At 41.3% G+C, this 15,502-nt stretch overlaps 1 protein-coding gene across 3 annotated transcripts in view; it reads left to right on the top strand.

Annotated features, from left to right (window-relative positions):
• Positions 1-15,502, top strand: part of foxp2 (forkhead box P2) — a 102,294-nt gene that overhangs the window by 9,914 nt on the left and 76,878 nt on the right. For 2 of the 3 annotated variants that reach the window (XM_028570407.1, XM_028570404.1), the window contains exon 3: positions 217-282. The gene's annotated coding sequence lies outside the window, so the exon portion shown is untranslated. Of the gene's footprint in view, positions 1-216; positions 283-1,463; positions 1,525-15,502 lie in introns of those variants that run through there. The other variant, XM_028570405.1, reaches the window with a different exon arrangement.

The raw sequence follows: 15,502 nt of genomic DNA, 5'->3' as shown, positions 1-15,502 counted from the left end.
ACATCGATATTTTTTTACATTTTTATTTACTTGGTGTCTTGATTGAGATTTGTAGCCGAGCAGAACCAATTTAACTGAACAGGGTTATATTAGCTCTAACCTGATGTTAGTGTACCTGGTATGTACTCTATACTGGCTATACAGAAACAGGAAGGCAGAGATACAAATTTGTTCAATGTACTGCTGAACATCTATTTTCCCCTCTTTTCTTTTTAGGATGAAATATGCACACTCTGCGCCCGTAGAAAAAAGCAGACGACACACACTGTAAAGTCCAAAGTGGTAAGTGATAGCAGTTTTTACTGTCCTTGCATGCCTGGCATTGTGTTTTTCCCCAGATAGATGTGTCCACTGTAATGAGCCACATCCGTCATACCTGTTAGTGAGGTTTGGCTTCAGAGTAACACAATCCTGGGTGCTGAAATGACAAAATAGCACAGCCAGGTATGAGAAAAGTGTACCTGTACCGACCATCATTTAAAATATTGTTGGGATGTGGGTGATTTGTGTACATTTCCCGGAGTAACTAATTTCAAATGCCAAGACATATATTTGTATGCATTTCTCAAGCATAATGTTGTTTTAGCTGAGCATTAAATAATACACGAGTGAAATGAGTGAAATATATGGGTGATATCAAATATTATCTGTTAATCAGCTAATATTAAAAACTCTTTTATTGATCCTGCGTTATTGTAGTTCTGCAAAACTTGGTCATGGTCAACGATAGCTCCATTTTCCAAGCTAATGATACAAGATGGTGTTTGTCACCAGGTCAGTCCACAAATGAGTGTGAGGAATCTCAGGTCACGTAATGGGAATCACCAATTATATCTCCATCATGACTAATGTGGCCATTCTATTGATTAGATCTCTTGTATATACTCATGCATCCGTGCCGCATGAGTGCACACACACACATTTCCAAACGTGTGTGTGTGTGTGTGTGTGTGTGTGTGTGTGTGTGTGTGTGTGTGTGTGTGTGTGTGTGTGTGTGTGTGTGTGTGTGTGTGTGTGTGTGTGTGTGTGTGTGTGTGTGTGTGTGCGCGCGCATGCATGCTTGTCAATGTATGTTTGAATGGAATAATTTGCTACAGGTATGTTCCATGTGCTGTCACTCAGCAATCAATTATTACAATATAAAATATTTAAATACTATAAGTATAAGTATAATGTACTTTTTGGTGTAAAACTGGAAATTGCTGTCCATTTGCTTTGAATCAGGCCATAGGTTTATTTTTTTATTTTTGTAACCTTTATTTATTCAGGGAAGGTTCACTGAGAGGCAACCTCTCTTTTGCAGGAATGCCCTGATCACATTCACACAGTTACACATTCATATCTGGAAGCAATACAACCACATCTCCTGGCCACTGAGCAGCTCCACTGGAGCAGTTGGGGTTTTCACTTTACCCACCCAGATTTTATCCTGTCGGTCTGGGGATTGAACCAACGGCCTCCCGGTCACAAGCTCATGTCTCTAACCTTTAGGCCACCACTGCCCTATTCAACACCCAACCCAAGGTATGAAATCTATTTATCAAAGTGCACTTCTCGTGAAGAAGCATCTTTTGAGACACAGATTTGATTAAAGCGTACTGGCAGGAGCGAAGATGCTGGGTGGCTTGGCTGCAGAACCAAGTCCACCTCCCCAAGAGTCCTATCTTTTCAGAGTAAAGCAGATTCTAGATTTCCTTTTCAGCCTAAAAGAGATTTAAATATTAGTTCTTAATTTGTGTAGTATTCAGTTAAATCTTCAAAGATGAACTCTTACTGCATATCTGCTGGCCTAAAAAAGTTCTTCTAATCATTGCAAAAAAGTGTAATTGCCCCAACACTGCAAGCCCTACTTCCAGTGTAGACATATATAAAAATCTACAGCAATTAAATATATCTTTGACTGCTTTAAAGAAGCCGCAGTTCGGACTGAATAGCCCTCTGCTCACATTTCCAGTTTGAAATTGATTTCTTGTCATAGATCAGAGACCTCTTGTCATTCCACTTCCAATCCTCAAATGGTTTCTCTGAGCCTGCTAACTGTCGTCCCTGTGAGCGGGCAAACAGGGGGAACCTCCACGGATCTTTACCCTGGGCACTCAGAGCAGTCGAGGGGGTAGAGGCAGAAATCAAAGGGACTTGGGTCATTCCCCATTGCCAGCCTCCATTGTCTAGTTGATTTGGGATTGCTGGAGAAGGTGAAAACTGCGGGGTGGAGTGTGGGGGTGGATGGAGATCAGGCAAAGCAACCCCCTTTTTTTTTCTAATCTTTATCCACCATTAACCCCAGTGCCCCAGTGTGTGGCTGAGATCAGGGCCATTGGTCAATCCCCCATTCACTGCCACCCAGAATATTTTAAAGTTAAGCCCCCTCGCTTAACAAAAAAAGTCTTACTCATCAAAGGGTTACTCTCCCTTCTTTTGCTCTCATTCCCAAGGATCTGCTGCCGTTCTTCATGCACCCTTCTCTCTATGGTCCACTGTTTTGTCTTCACACTTAGGCAAGGGGGAGGAAGAGAAGTTGGAAGTTTTGGAAGTTCCCCAAGTTTCCATATTTCGATTTAATAAGGTTTGGTTTGGGGTCTGATAGTGCCACGCTGTGAGCAAAGTGGAGCAAAAATGGATTGACCAATGATGTCCTGCCCTTTGCTGATCTCTGGGATTAAGAGCTGTCCTGTTTTTAAATAGACTCTGCAATTGTACTTACACATTTTTCACACCTGGGATGTATATTCCCTGCTTTTTTCTCCGGTCCTTTGCTGGTGAGAAGAACGCCCCATATGAAACCCATCACACATTGGAAAATATAACCATAACGAGGCTGAATTCAGTCCAGATCTCCTACTCCATATGAACATTGCTGATTCTTTCTCTATACTATATCTTTTCTTGGCAGGTGTCGAGTATTTATCTTGCACAGGTCTGATGTTAAAGAGAAATGACTGAGGGACAGAATAGAAAAACAAAAGTGGATGCGGCGATGCAGGGCAGACGGTGAGGAGTGAAGAAAAGAGATTGCATGTAGAGTGTTTGTCCAGAGTGCACAGTTGCCATGAGAATGGAGGGGAGGTGAGGAGGCTCAGAATAAGTATTGCCGTCATTTCTTGTGGAGAAAATAAAGAGACTGAATGAGTCTATTGATCCTCGTGGCTGCCTATGCTGTTCTCTCTTTATTTCGCTTTCCCCCACTCTTTTGTCCAGTTGTTTTTGAAATGCCAAATCATCATGCTATTTTGCAGAAGAATGTGATTTGGGAAATTATAATAGGGAAAAAAGATACTTTTCCCCTCAGCAAACTCAGCCTCGGCGTACTCTGAGGCCCCAGTAGTGCTGTATATGTACACCTCATATTAGAGATGACTGATACTTTAGAAATGACTGATTGCAAATACTGCATGCACCACCTTCATTTCTATAAACGAGCAGGGATCGAGTGTTTTACGTGTTATTCTTTCCTTGCAATTTAATTGGAGAAAGCTTGGGTGCGGAAGCTGGACTCAATGGCATCTCTCCAAGAGCCTGAGATTATTGTGAAACCCAACCCAAGGCAGGCATGACATCAGAGCAGCCTGACATTAGTTTGAACTCCTTATTTCAGGTGGGAAGAATTATGAGTGGCTTCACTCGCAGGTGATCGTGTCCAATGAATCGGTCGCACACAGTCGCACATTCTTCTCCCAAGGTCTACATGCTGATTGTCTTGACAGATTGAACTTGTGTGTTATCACCAGACTGTCACGCAGCCTCATTTTTCAGCCTGCACACATAGCCCTCAGTTTATGTTAGCCCTTCACAGTCCAGTGTTTTATAGGGATATTGTCATTATGACATAAACTAAATCTACACTATTTTAACCCTACACGGACTGCATACTATGTTTCACTGTATAGAACTATGTAGAGACAAATCAGTGCTGAATTCGTAGTGTTTGAGACATTTCCAAAAACGTGACATGACAAACATTAGGTTAATACCATCCTATACTGTACATTATCCACAGAAATTGGCTTCTAGGAAACACATCTGTGTTTTTGTTCTAAGTCAACGTCAGAAGAAATTGTGGCAATGCGATTTTGGCTTCCTGTGGTGAAATAAGACTTGCATTCTTTAAGTAATTGGGTACAAAGAAGGTTTGTATAAATGTAAATGTTATTGTTTGTTCTGTTCTGTTATGTATGGAATGAGATTTTGTGTCATGCATATTTAAATAGAATGACAACCGCATTCAAATTGTTTCACTCATACATATAGTTCTTTGCATATGGTTTCAATTACATAGTGTCTAGGTGTGTCTAAACTACAATTTTATTATTATGAAAATAACACTTTTATTGTCTTTGACAATTAACATTCTTAAAGATTCCCTCCGCTCAAAAATGTGTTTTTCTTGTGTTTATGTCCCCTAAAATGCCTGACCTTGAATATACTGACTTGTATCTGTGCAAAGTCTGTCACAAGGGAGGTGTTTTCACATTCCTCTCCTGAGGGGGAGATCTCTGTGCACTTCCCTTAAATCTGGGATTTAAACGCAAGCTAGATTTCGTACGTCACCGATTCAAAAGCCAAACAGTCTCTAATATGCAAATGCTGGAAAAGAAACGCAGACCGATCGGTACAGTACAGAGAGCGAAAACACACTGTCATCTCAGCTGTGTCAGCCACTGCAAGCTAACAAGCTAACAAACAACCAATACCGGATGCTAACTACACTTAAATATTTTGATTTGTTAGTCACCAATTTTGGTGCGCAACAGAGTCCTAATCTAAGTCTGGGTCTGACTGTTCAGGCAGGATGCCAATACTACCGCTGCAGATTGGTTAACATGGCCACCAAAAGGAAACAGGCAGCGATGATTCGCACTACTCCCCCTCCTGTCTGAAACTGGCATTAGGCTTAAACACATGGCTGAATCTCTCCCATGTTTCATCTTGATGCACATTGCATTTCACCAGTCAACCTAGCGCAGGCAGCATTGGTGGGAGGGGCCCGAGGCCAGATCCAGAATTTGTTAATGAGTGAGAGTTTTAAAAAAAACTTTATGTGGGGAAAACCATGTTAAACAAAATATTAATTATACTCAGAGTATTTTAACATACTTTAAAACATGTCTGGAGGGGGACATTAAGATTCCTTCATTCCTTCAGATAATGCTATTCTCCACTGTCTCTCTCTCTCTCTCTCTCTCTCTCTCTCTCTCTCTTTTTTTTTTTTTTTTTTAAAAGAAAATGTTTCAAATCAAACCACACGGTCACAGCTACTGAAAAAGCTTTTACTCCAGAGGCAACAAGCCAAGTCCTTTGTTCATAATGATCACTTGATCGCGGGCTGAAAAGGGATACAGGCGGCAGCGAAATCCTACAAGAGCTTGGAATCTGGCTTCCTCACCGCAAACCACAAGCCCAGACAGTGCAACTGTTACTACCTGGTTGGAGACAAAATGGGCAGAAAGCATCCCTGTATGTGTGTGGTGTGGAAAACACACACACACACACACACACACACACACACACACACACACACACACACACACACACACACACACACACAGAGCATGCTCGATTTGGGTCATAGAGCTGACAGACAGTGGAATGTGAATGTGTGTATGTTGACAAACTCCACTGCACTCTGAATGGGGTTTGTGATTACACCTCATCATGCGTGCTGCATCGGTCCTGTCCCTGGCCCCCGATCCTTCTCCCTCTCTCTCTTCCCTTTCACTCCCTCTCTCTCTGCCCATTTCTTCCTCTCTCACCACACTGCCTCATGGGCAATCATGTGGTCACACTACCTGACTCCTTGCTGCTCAAGAGTGCAGTTGACAAAAACAGCCCGAGGCCCGTCATGTGGAAAAGATTCAGTTGGCACACAGCATACATTCTACCCCCCACCCTACAACTCCTCACTGTCTCCCACTAAGTAACTAAAGCACAAGGGTGTTTCCTTCCTCTGCTCACCTGTGAAGGGAAATAGCATGGCTTTCCTCCTGTCTGAGTGTGTGGGAGAGTGGGTATTTTTGTGTTTGCAACTTTGTGGCCACGGCGCGTGGATGCCGCTTTAAACAGCCATGTGTGCACAAGTGCGTGAGCGTATATGTGTGTGCTTTCGCCAAGCTGTCTCCCTCCCACACTGAGAGGTGCGGGCAGTTACTCTTTGTCAGTTGAGTTGCACTCCTCGTGTCATGTAACATAAAGCTGGCGGTCAGTGAGAGCTCTCAGCTGTCAGTCAGCTTGGTGGTCCTGGTCTGTCGAGCTGCTCACCTGTGTTTATTGGACAAGACCTGCTACTACCCAGGGAGAGCACCTTGTCTCCCTTTCGTTATTTTTCTTTCTCTCTCCCATGCTTTCACTTTGTTTTTGTCTATTTCTATCATTCCCTTTGTCCTTCTTCCTCACTCTTTCTTCCTGTCTCTCACCACAATATAGCTTTTTATTTAGCTTCTCTCTGTTTTTATTTTTTAAATCCCCTGCTACCTTTCCTTCCAGTTCTTCTCCCCGCTGTCCTGTGCAGTTTATTTTTCCTGGCTTTCTTCCCTGCTTCTCTATTTCTGCTATCCCTGCTGTCCGTTTTTTTTTTTTTGTATTATTGTGGGACCTCTTTGTCAGTCCTTCGGTTTAAAGCCGTTCATCTCTGTTCATCTCTTCTCTGCACCTGGCTGAGCACACGCACGAGCATGCACACACTGCCGCTAGACGACTGATTGAAACTTGTGTCTCAAAGTTGCTAATGTTCACTGAAGCATTATATTGTAGATAAAGTAAATAAACTAGGTTACCATGGGAGAAATCTCTGGAATAGACTGCAGTGATCGGGCACATGAGACACACACACACACACACACACACACACACACACACACACACACACACACACACACACACACACACACACACGTAGCCTTGCGAGGCTTTCTGTCTTTCACATACACCCATATAAACAGGCACACATCAAGTAAATGGCTGAAAAGGAGTCAGTGGTGTTGAGGTATGAGCGGAGCACAGGGTGGGGAGATATTTTCTATGGCTCAGGAATTTCACAAGTTTAATGTTTTTTGAGGAGCTCTCTAGAAAAGTTGGATTCAAGGGCCTGCAGTCAAGTGGTCGCCTATATTTTCAGTCCATAGCATACAGTCAGCATATAGTAACTTTATAATGCAAAGCTCATTTATTTTTTGCTGTGTTAATTTCCCTGTAGCCATACTTAACAAGACAGCTTTAACAGATGTTGAAAAAGTCTTTTAGGAAACGTTATTAACTTAGCCACAGCCAAAGGTTGTCTCGATCATTTCAACTTCTTCCATTCGCGCTCTCTTTACTCTGAACTCTGTAATACTACTTTTCTTTTTGGAAGTTCTTTCAAACCGTTGTCAGTCAGTTCGATTCAAATGGGTTTTGTTGGAGAGACTCATTAGCTAGGCTAGTTAGCATATTGCTTAAATGCAAGGGCTGACTCTTTGTGGCTACAGGGTTTTAAACCGGCGTCCACTGAATGATCCCTCATGTTAGAGTGCTCGCGAGGCAGTAAAGCCACACATCGAAAGGACACTGCATTCATATTTCTGCCTGGTATTATATAAAACTCCCTTGTATTCACTGTGGTTCCATTCTGTGCAGTAAAGTGGTATAGGTGACATGGTAATACATTTGCATTGTGCCTGGTGATAAATACTCTACCAGGTCTTACTCCCTCCGCTGCTTCCGAATGTGTCCGGACAGCGCCTCTATTGTCAAAGGCACTGGGGTCATTCAAAACTCAGTCTCCCTCCCTTCTGCCTTTTGTCAAATATTTCGGCGCGAGTGATAGTTTTCTCATTTATTTAGTGAATAGTTGGCGGGTGAAGAAGAAAGAGAGTTTTACATTATGGAAATGATGGAATGGGTTATAATCTCCCACATATTCATCACGGCAGACATTGGACCCTTGTGATACCGTCCTCCATTTGGCTATTGTTCCGGTTCTCTTTCCGCGTACTGTTCCCCTCAATGGGCAAAGCAGGCTTTAATCCTGTCGCTCTTTGGAATGACAATGTTTACTAGCTATCATTCAATAAGGAGCCAGGAGCATGACACACATCCCTCTGTCAGTAAATGCTGTGTGAATGTGCTCGAACCAGATACAAAAGAAAGGTATTGTTAGCCCTCTGAGGATAGGATGGAAGTTCGACAACGTGATCTGGGTGCATGTTTTGTAACCTCCAAAACCTTTCGATATGTTTTCGCCTGACATCCCTGTCTTGCCCATACTTACTGTATACATTACATTACAGTTATAAAAAAAAAATAAGCCCTGAACAGGCCTTTGGATTTTGCCTGTTCATACAACAGCACATTGACATGGCAATGTTGGGTAATTATTGCCTGTAAGTAGGGATTAGGGTTGTGGATGTTGACAGTAAATTGGCTTTCAGAGTGACACATTTTTACAAAGAGTGATGTAAGGTGTCTGTACAACCCCCCTTCTTTCACATCACTCTTGTCATGTATTTACAGTTCACCAATAAATATGATCTTATTTTTTTCACTCACTTATCTCTTATTGTAAAGGACGCACAAGCGAGCTAATAAGAATTCTAAATATAAAACAGAAGAAAAAAAATACAGGGAAGCTAAGATCTTTGTCTGGCTTTATTTTTCTCCGTTTTCTTTGCTTCATCCAAATTGTTTTCCCTTTAAAGTCTTGACAGCATTTGGGATTAGTGCCATAGCTGCTAACAATCATTAGTGTGTTTTCACCATTGTGTCATGCACTGTTTTCTACCGCCACCACCTCCTGCGTGTGTCTCCTCGCTTTCGTGCCACCCAAGAAATGAAAAACAATCGTCGCAACCTCCAGCGACCCTTCCTGACGCACAGACAGTTAAATGGTTTGTAAGACGTTTAATTACCAAATGGTATAATCGTTATTCATCTCATCATTAGATGTATGATATTAAGTGAATTGCCTCCCTTGGGTCCCTGTTTTTCACAGATCAATAGATTTAGATGGAGCTTGAAGGGGGTGGGGGGCTGGGTGGGCAGTTAAAACACTTCTGAAGCCCCCAATATGAACACATGCATTGTTTGTGTGATGCACTGTGGTGACATTCCCTCATTTATTTATGAAATTAGCTTTTATATAGGTTTAATTATGCTAATGTCTATGTCTGCACCCAGAACTGGTAGTATGTCACTTTTTTTTAAATGGGTTTACAGCTCCTGGGTTTATTTTGATGGTGGAAGGACATGAAACAATGGACAAGGTTATGGCACCACAGACTTCCCATTGGCATAGTGCTTGCATTTACACTTTGGGACACTTTGTTGGTATCAAGCATTGTTTAAAGGCATTGTGAAGATTGCTAATGCAGCGTGTACACCTCTGAGGCCTGGTAGCCTGCAGCTTGATATCGCCTGTATTCCCAATGTGAATATGGCTGAGTGGTGATCGGGGACTTGCTGCACCACAAGCTGCTATTCACTGCAGCCGGCACTACTAGCCGGAGTTAATTGTCCATTATCTGCCATTATCTAAGCTCTACCCCTCTCTGTCTCTGTTATTCGCTCTCACTCATGATTCTAGCTGCAGCCACCAGTTTCACTCCCTCAATATGCTGTATCTACTGCCTTTTCTCTCTCTCTACCTACTCTAGCAACCTTGTACTAGTGTTGTAGCCAAGTCCTGGCAATTGAGTTCAAATAGTAATAATGATTCCCTTTGTTCCTGAGATACCTTAAACAGGTTTCTGAACATGAAGTCAGCAAAGCATCATGTTCATTTATTGTCTTATCATCTCCCTACTTGATTGGGAGGTGCTTCTGTGTCTGATATTCCCATCCAGAGGAAAAGGTTTAAATAATATCTTTTTCCAGAATGCATTTGAATTACAATATTTAAAACAGTGTGTTTAATAAGTATTGGATATCAGTGATGAAGTATCTGTTTGACAAGACAAAATCTCTTGTTTTGGATAAATAAATACTGTTAATTGAAGTTTACAGAAGAAAAATCTTCTTCTCCTGCCTTTAGTTTGATAAGGTCATAGATCTAGCTGCTAAAGTGTTTGAGGCATCCTCAGAAATTTCACTTGATGGCACTGTTTTCCTTTTTGCTCCAGCTGAAGCAACAGGGCATGTTTTATGTATGCTGGGCACAATGTGAAAAGCCTGGCTGTGCCACAGATATGCATGTCTTTTCTTTCGCTTCCTGTCCCTGGGCACTGAAAAACATGCGGGAACACTGACAAACAATGTGATCATGCACTATACAATTTTTATTTTTTTTACTTCATATAACATGGTCAAAAAGCTAGTACACATTGGCACAGTTACTGCACTGTAGTTGATTAATATTTTGGAATGTTTTGGAATATTTTCATTCTTTTTGCCTGATGCTTTATTTTCCTTTAAAAGAAAAGTTAGAGGGTTTTTATTCAGAGTCTTGAATCTTGCCAGCTTAAAACATGTAAAGTATATTTTATTGTAATTCTTTTAGGAAAACTGTCACTATTCAGCAGTTTAAATGAATTAAGTAGCCTTCCTCCTGTGCTGCCAGGCGTTGCTTTAACAACTACATCAACATGATAAAAACTGTAAGGCCTGGAGTGTTCCTGCAGTTCATTTCAGTCTCACACCTTCCTCCCAATAGGCATGGGCCGGTTACCGGTTTCAAGGTATACCGAGGTTTGAAAAAGTTGCGGTTTCATAACCACTACAATTTTCTGTCATACCGTTCCTAAGGTATGAGCTGTTTTTTATGAGCCTTTGAGTACAGAAAGTGCAGTTTAGAAATCCCTCTCCCTAGCAGTGTGCAGTGCGTTTCAAAATAAAATGCATTATGTTCAAATATTTACATTAAAAAAATAATATTTATAGCTATCATTGCAATACTGTGAAACCGTGATATTTTTGCTGAAGGTTATCATACCGTCAGAATCTTATACCTACCTGAAAAACACACACACACACACACACACACACAGTCATTCATGCATTTTGAAGGGCTTTATTGTTTGTTATAGTTTGGAGTTTAGAAATAAATACAAATTACTAAAGCATTAAATTCATTTGAAAGGGAAAAATGCTTGCCCTTTGTCCATTACTCTCCCCACTGTCTAACAGGGAGGGGGATTAAACTGAGTCTAAATAGAGGTTGGATGGATGGATTGGGGTGTGTAGGGTGGTGGGGGTCAAGATCATATTAAGTGCTCACAAAGCAAATGGCTCAGCATTAGGAAGTGTTGGTCTGGTGGCCCTGCCTCATGAGCAGCCTTTAAAGACGCAATATATCACAGTGAAAAAAAACTAGAGCTTGTATTTCAGCATCGTGCGCATCATAAATAAAGGTGTGCCATGTATAATTGAGGCTCGTGCATGGGGAACTCGGCTGGAGATGAGAAATGGAAATCTGTGTACTGGTAAATAGATAATCACACAAAAGTAATTGAGGTTTTCAAACCCCAATCTAGTCTGCCAGCAGGAGCTCGTTTGCATGTTAATCACGTCAGTGATTTCCCTTCATCACAGGGAAGTCCGTGCACACTTCCATAACCAGCTTTTAATTGCATTTAAAATGTCACAGAGGTGGAACACATGTAATTTAGCCAGAACTGTGTCCAAATTAATGGGTACTACTGAGACGCTCCATTGGACATTGTTGGAAATGAGAGGCTGTCCATTGTTTGGATCTTTATTAGAGATGCCTCCGTCTTCCAGTCTCTCCATGATAACATCTCTACAGCACCTTTTTGAAGTGTATATCAAGACTTTAAAATGAAATCTGACAAGCATTTTGTGAACGACTTAACACTACAATAGATGCCAACTTCTTGAAAAATAAGCCAAATGGATGGACATTAAAAAAGGTGGAAAAATAAACTTCAAAGGAGAGACCACAAAGCCAAAGTGCTTGGTTTTAAATGGAGAAAGAAAGGGAGGAATAGTTAATTTTCTTTCATCACCAGGTGTTCTTTGGCGTATAAATTACCAAGATGATGTTTCCATAACACAGCTTAGGGCACTCCAGAGAGGGGAAACCTGCAAAACAGACCTATTTAATTTTTCATTGAGGTGGACCATCAGGAGCAATACGCCAATATTCCTCTTCCCCTTTTCCAGATGCCTTCTACACCACTGTATCTTACCAAAACCCAAGCCCCTCTTACTTATTTTATTTTTTTTTTTAAATAGAAAACATTCTGCCGAGACCTACATGAAAGGAAGAAACTGTTGAAATGTTAATTTTACCATCTGCTGTCGAGGCCTGCTACCTTGTGTGTGTGTGTGTGTGTGTGTGTGTGTGTGTGTGTGTGTGTGTGTGTGTGTGTGTGTGTGTGTGTGTGTGTGTGTGTGTGTGTGTGTGTGTGTGTGTGTGTGTGTGTGTGTGTGTGTTTTCTTTTTTTCCCCTGCCTTCTTAAATTCCCAGTAGTTCTGTTACATGAATGTGCTGCTATTTTGGCTGTTTGAAGTCATGGGGTCTCTGCGAGCATGGCTTTGACTGGCTGGAAAATACAATGCCACATGGTGGCTGGTGGAGACTGTCCATTACTTTCCTGTTTTAAGCCCGGTCCCTCTCCTGGTAACCCTGTTTCTTATACCAGTCCCAAGGCTCCAGTTACGCTCCCATGCCCACCTCCAGTACAGTCTGTCAGTCTCTCTCGCTCGCTGACTTGGGCTTGCCCTTGCTCTCCCTCCTTCCTGAGTGTGCATGTCTTAAGGGACCTATTTAGTCTGTTTATCTTAATGCTGAGGATTTTAATCACTCGGTTACAAGACCCCTAGCACCTTTTTAGCTAATCAAAGTTTTTTTTCCCGCCCTCTCAGCACACATTATTGCTAGTATTCCTGTAAGCTCAATAAACCCCAGCAAATCCAAGATAGAAATGAAATTCTCAACAACTGTGTTTCTCCATCTCTGTTTCGTCCTGTCTACTCATCACAAAAGTTGACACTTTTAAAAGCAAAAGTATATTGCCAAGTTTGCTGTGAAGATGTTGCCAAATGGATAGATTCCATTGTGAGATTTGATAGTTGGCAATTAGGGTAAGACATCCTGTGTGCAGAGTTGCTTAGCATTTTCCTTGGCCGGGACCAGATTGTTTAGTCTGCTCTCATTGTGAGCTGTTTCTGAGCTGCAGTTGACGGTTGTTTGCAGAGCGCTGGGGGAAAATGTGAGAGGGGCCAGTGCCTTTCTCTATTTATTTATTTTCCCCGTCCTTGGAGCTGGAATCTGATTTGTGTTCATGTTTCTCTATTCTCTCTGAGCGGTTTTTAAGTGTGGCTGCTGAAATCTAGACTCTGTATGACCTCACTGCACAGCCTGTGTTTCATTAATGACCAGCCCTGTGGTTTGGGGAGAGGAATATTTTTCATATGACACCGCTTTGCATTAGCGTGGAGCGGCAGCTGCACAACCACAAAACCATCCAATTTTGTGGCTTTGAAAGGTGTGAAAAGTTCAGCTCCCTATAGCAAGCATTGCATTGATAATTATAGTCAGTGTATGCAAGAGTGCACGTATATGTATCAAGGAGCGGAACTACTGAAGACTTGTAAAAAAAAAAAAAAAAAGAAAAAAAAGTCACCTGCTAATGAAACATTTGTCTTTCATTCTCCTTGGCAACTCGTGAAGTAAATAGTGGAGATATGTTTAAGAGTGAGTTGTTTACACACTTGCAGATTTGACATGCTACGTGCCTAAGAGCCACCTAAAATAACAAGCAGGAATTCAAAGTGGAGTAAGTAGCATTTTGACAGCTTGATTCGTTTGTAATAAATATTTAATTTCAACATGGTTTTTTACTGTTTGGACCCTAAGAGTCCCTAATACAAGCAAGTCTTTTAAGTCTTTTTTTTTTTTTTTTTTTTTTTTTCTTCAAGTGCCACATCTGGCATAAGAGGTATTTTTTCGCAGATTGATTGATTTCCCAGGCTTTGGTGGAAGCGACTCACGCAAGCCACACAGCAATTGACAAAGAAGCATGCAACAATTCACAGACACAAGTGGCAAACGTAGCTGCACCCCTCCCTCCAAAAAAAATAAAAAATACAAACCCAGACACTAGACTACTGTAACTCTGTTTTGTACCTTGCAGGATATTGAATATCCAAAAGGAAACCTCAGATTTGTCCCGTCCCAAAACAAAGAACCCTTGTGCTGCCGTCCTCCTCTTTTCTTCCCCCCTCACTTTAAAACCAAACTGGTACTATCAAGATCATAATCACAACAAACACAACTTCTTTGAATACACAAGAAAGCATGTGTACATTTCCAGACAATTCTAGCCATTCAACATGGTGCAATCCCATAGTCCTGGCAGCATTACGTGTTGTGTTGTCAGCTTGAAGGCAAGAGGGGGAACAGGAAGAGATTGAGGTTAGTCACCAAGGCTCAGGGAAAGTGAACAAAAGATAAGATTACCTAATAGTCCTGCTATGTATTTGAAGTAGAGCCTGCTGTTTGTTTGGGGAGGTTCAGGGCTGGATGTGCAGGGAGATGTCTCACAGGCAGCTGATGGGTACTTTTAAGCTGTCAGAAACTTCCCCTTTGCCATTCGTCTTCTTGGATAGACGGCAACTGGCCTCGACGGGGGCAAAAGACAATACAGTGAGAAAGTTAGTGATGTTTACCAAGTTCGCAAAGTGGTGAAAATGTTGCCTCCAAGTATAATTGGGTGCCTTTTGTGAAAATTAAAAGTCAGCCATGATGATAGCTTGACAAGTGTTTTTAAGCCACTGATGCACGCTCCACACACTATTTTTGGGGCCTCGTGTTGTGAGATCTCTAATGAGTCTGCTCTCCACTTCTATATGTTTGTAAACAACAGTCTTGCAGGTTGTCACTGAGAATAAAGTTCTATATTTTGCTCATGGCAGAAATTAATTCATAGTCACAGCACAAACCTCATCAACCAGCTGTAAACTACTTATTTACATGCCAAGACTGCATTAAACATTCTGAAACATTGATACTTGTGTATATATGCAAGTAATTTATTTAATTTGCTGTAAAATTTTCTTAGATTAAGTTCATTAAGAGAACACATTCAACCATAGTGTTGGAAAGGTACACCGATTTCTTGATAAAAGGTTGTGATCCGTGCAGCATACTGTGAATATTTCACTAGAGTAATCAATTTTGTGAACACTTTTTCTTATTTTAATTTCCTGAAGCAATTTGTGGACAGTATAAGCCAAACCACTCTGTTGATAACTTTTAAAAATGGTGTCGTCTGAATTTTTTTATTTTTTTTTTATTTCCATAAATTGCAGTCTTTCCTGTGATTTTGAACAAACAGTTACAACTCTTGATTATCTGAAATCCCTGCCAGCCTTTTTCTGTTTTGATAAATTGTACATCTAGTCCTATTTTCAAAGTCATCAGCGATTGCTTTTTTGCCGCTCAGAGTACTGAACCTGGACAGCTTTTAAAGGTAGTGAGTAGGTATGATAAGTGGCTCAATCCTTGTACTAAAGCATTTTTACTGAAGGTTTAATAGCTACTGTATAATGAATTATAATGTATTCTCTCCAA

This window comes from Perca flavescens, chromosome 23, assembly GCF_004354835.1.
Source record: "Perca flavescens isolate YP-PL-M2 chromosome 23, PFLA_1.0, whole genome shotgun sequence".
NCBI classification, from domain to species: domain Eukaryota; kingdom Metazoa; phylum Chordata; class Actinopteri; order Perciformes; family Percidae; genus Perca; species Perca flavescens.
Note: the sequence above shows the minus strand (reverse complement) of the source record. Positions and strands in the feature narration are given on the sequence as shown.